We start from the raw sequence: 3,814 nt of genomic DNA on the forward strand, positions 1-3,814 counted from the left end.
ACCTTTTTCAGGCAGCTGTAGCAGGCCGCCCCCTCAGGTCCTGGCGTCCCTAGGCAGCTGCCTAAAGCTGCCTAGTGGAAGCTCCGGCCCTGGGCACAGCCACGCTCACTGTCCACTCAACCTCTTTCCAACACGTCCAGCGGGTGTGAACAAGTCGAGTGGTTGTCATTACCTATTCCCTGTGAATGTCACCTTGCGGGCCCGCCTAACAGTTTTATATACGCTGGTATTGAATAATACATTTCTAGTGCACCACAAAAAAGACAACTCTTATTTCTTCTCCTCTTTATACGCTCATGGGTTACACAGGTTCTGTGGCTGATTAAACCAGGTGAAATGCAGATTTGAGGTCAGCCAGAAACTGTATAATTTGTGCGTTTCCTGGTTTAATGGGACAGTATAGTTAGTATAGCTCTCTCTCTCTCTCTCTCTCTCTCTCTCTCTCTCTCTCTCTCTCTCTCTATATATATATATATATATATATATACACACACACACACACACATATAACAGATAATTATTAATTCAGCCTCTTAGATAAAGAGCTTTATTTCCTTATTAAATACAAGTGGTGATTTAGTCTAGAAATTCCCGTCACTTATGTTTTCCCTTTACCTATATATTGAGGCACTCTGTACAACATTGCCTTATACTTCATTTTCTACACTAGTCTCATTTTTTTAAACTAGAAACTCATGTATATCTAGTTGTAATTGATGTAGAAAATGTATATGTAAGATAGCTGTAACTCTGTAGCTTTGCTGCTGGTTACTGTGACATCACACCTAGCCTGTGACATCACTAACCCGTGACATCACAATGCTTCTTCCTGTAACATTCTATCTACAGCTTCTGACGTTTCCAGTTTCCATGCAGGAAGACAGGTAGGAGGAGGTGAGTCCTACATAGCAGGGTATGATGGAGAGGGGTAAGGAAGACAGAGTGCAGTATAGTCAGCTGAAAGGCAAGACAAGATAGACAGAACAGGGAATACAGGTACAAGGACACATAAATAGGAGAAGCGCAGGAAGGAACAACATATTTAGGAATAAAAATGTAGCATTACAGGAATAAAGAGGGCAGTATGGAGGATAAGCACACATACAGGGGATGCAGATAACCTGGGTCTCTATGAGGCAGGATCGTGGCTTTGGGATGAAAAAGTTAATAAAATAGATAAATATTATAACTTTGAAAGTATCTTGTTTGGTTTAAGGAAAATTGGGAAACTGGTTGACTCATGGACATTTTATTGTATTTAAACTAGTACTATGCTTAATGATAGTCTTTTGTGTTTTCTAGATCATCTGGCAAAGAGATTTGCAGAGTGTCGGGTGACCGGCAAAGAGATCTGCAAAGTGTCAGTTGAAGACGACGGGAGGAGTTGCAGAGGAATTAGTGACTGGAGAATAGCATGCAGGAGGTAAGTTACCATACTTGTGTACTTGTGTGTGTGGTAAGGGGTATTGAGAGCAGAGTACAAAACATAGGGTCTATGGTGGTGGAGAGCGGACAATACAAAACATGCAGAAGGGGGCAACTTGGTATAGCACATAGAGATGGTGTGGGGGCACAATACAAAAACATAGAAATTGTGGCGTACTCTATAGGACATATAGAGGAAGGACATACACTTTTGGTGGTTGCGAGATGTAGAACATACTGTAATACAGAAAAACAGGAAGAGTGGGGAGAGCATGACACAGAACATACTGATCGGGAAAGAACAATACAGTAGGGGGGGGGATAGTGAAATGGCTGACATTTACAGTATATCAATGAACTGGGGGCAGGTGTACAAAGCCTGGGAGAGTGATAAAGTGGAGAGAGATAAACTAACAACCAATCAGCTCATAGTTGTCATTTTTCAAACATAGCCTGTAACATGGCAGTTAGGAGCTGATTGGCTGGTACTTTACCTCTCTCCACTTTATCACTCTGCAGGGCTTAATACATCTCCCCCATAGAATAACCAAATGATGAAATTGTACAGAATGGTATAAATGATGTGAATTGGGGCTGTAACAAGTGACTGGTTTCCCTATCTTTACATATAATAAAGGTGACACACACTCCCCAGCCGCCCAGGGCATCAACGCCCCATCAGGAGGAAGAAGAGGATCCGGACGGACAACCACCATAAGCCCGGTCGTATTGTTTTATTTACTCTTATGTTTTTCATGTATCCCTTTCTCCCCCTCCCATTAGTTTTTTTTTTTTCTTACTATTGTTTTATATTTGTGTTGGGCTCGCCCACCCCTGAACGGATACTACCAAGGAGCTTTATGTCTAGGCATGTATACGGGCGCGTGTGGTAACGGATGAAAGCTCCTTGTGGCTACATGTATGATGGGCCAAAGAGCTATTCTGATACCACTTTTTTTTTTAACCAAAAAAATCCTTTTTGTATTGGTGTACAATAGGCTTTCACTGTTATGTGAATTTACTATTCACTAGTGTTTATTTTTGGCTTATTCATAGGATTGGGTGGAAAATTGAAGTGGACGGCATAGTTCGTGTTGTGCGTACCAAGGTGAGTAAAGCCATGTTTCAATGTATATATTCAAGAAACTTTGGACCGCCTGCCCTTGTGGAACCACACAGCCCAGCAATGGGTCATGCTGGGCTGTGTGGTTCCACGAGTGCAGGCGTGTCAAAGTGCTGACCACTGACACCACCATTCCACTTTGGACCGCCTGCCCTTGTGGAACCACACAGCCCAGCAATGGGTCATGCTGGGCTGTGTGGTTCCACGAGTGCAGGCGTGTCAAAGTGCTGACCACTGACACCACTATACCACTTTGGACCGCCTGCCCTTGTGGAACCACACAGCCCAGCAATGGGTCATGCTGGGCTGTGTGGTTCCACAAATGTTCTTGGGAAAGGAATGAACATGACATCATTAGTGTCTTTACTTAATATGGTTTTTCCCCCACAGATATCTACACAAGAAAAGAATGTAAAGAAGAACAAACTACTTTTTTGTTTTATTACATTTTATTTTTTATTTCAAAAATAAAATACAATTTTATATATTTCTTCAATAAATTTTTAAAATTAGAAGTTTTGTGTGGTTTTTATTTAAATTATTAGTAAATACAATGTAAAATGAGATGCAGTGTTATTGTGTTAGGTCGCCCATGGTACAGCAGGGGAACTGTCGTGTCCCTTTTCATCCATGAGTATTCAAGCAACTTGGGAAGGAAACTCTGCAAGACCTGTGGAAGAGAATAGTATGAGGTTCCAGCTATTGGTAATAGTGTCCCCTTGGTATGGAAAAGACAAGGTACAAGCAACACTTTTTGACACAAGCAGGTTACAGCGGCCTTTGTCCCAAATGCAGCCCTCCGGCACTTGCGTAACTACACATCCAAACATTCCCTGATGCAGCGTAAGCATTGCTGTCAGGGCATGATTGGATGTGCAGTTTTGCAAATGCCGGAGGGCTGCACTTTGGACATGCCGGGGTGACTTTGGACAAGAGGGAGTTTTGGGCAATACATCTCACCTGAGGGGGGTTGTCTGCTACATGGCGGAGGTTCAGGTCCACATCACAAGTAGGTCGCCCATGGTAGAGTTAGATAAACGGGTCCAATATTTGCGGCAACCCAACAACAGGAGAAAACAGGGGGTAACAAGTCGTCAACAGGACGAAACTTGGAAAACAGGCCTGGAAGGTGCGTCAACAGGACGTAAAACTCTGAAATACATAAATAAAGATTTTTTTTCAGAATATTACAATCTCAGTTTACACGATAATACAAATGTTACAAGTATACTCACAGGCAACGGAAAAAAAGCTTTGGATCAATGT

The 3,814-nt window shown here is 42.4% G+C and overlaps 1 long non-coding RNA gene across 1 annotated transcript; it reads left to right on the forward strand.

Moving 5' to 3' along the window:
• Nucleotides 1-846: 846 nt before the first annotated feature.
• On the forward strand, nt 847-3,063 carry LOC135057812 (uncharacterized). Its single transcript, XR_010244376.1, has 4 exons — nt 847-894; nt 1,303-1,423; nt 2,063-2,533; nt 2,939-3,063. It is a non-coding gene; the product is annotated as an uncharacterized LOC135057812 (long non-coding RNA).
• Nucleotides 3,064-3,814: the final 751 nt, after the last annotated feature.

Source organism: Pseudophryne corroboree, chromosome 3 (genome assembly GCF_028390025.1).
Source record: "Pseudophryne corroboree isolate aPseCor3 chromosome 3, aPseCor3.hap2, whole genome shotgun sequence".
Taxonomy (NCBI): domain Eukaryota; kingdom Metazoa; phylum Chordata; class Amphibia; order Anura; family Myobatrachidae; genus Pseudophryne; species Pseudophryne corroboree.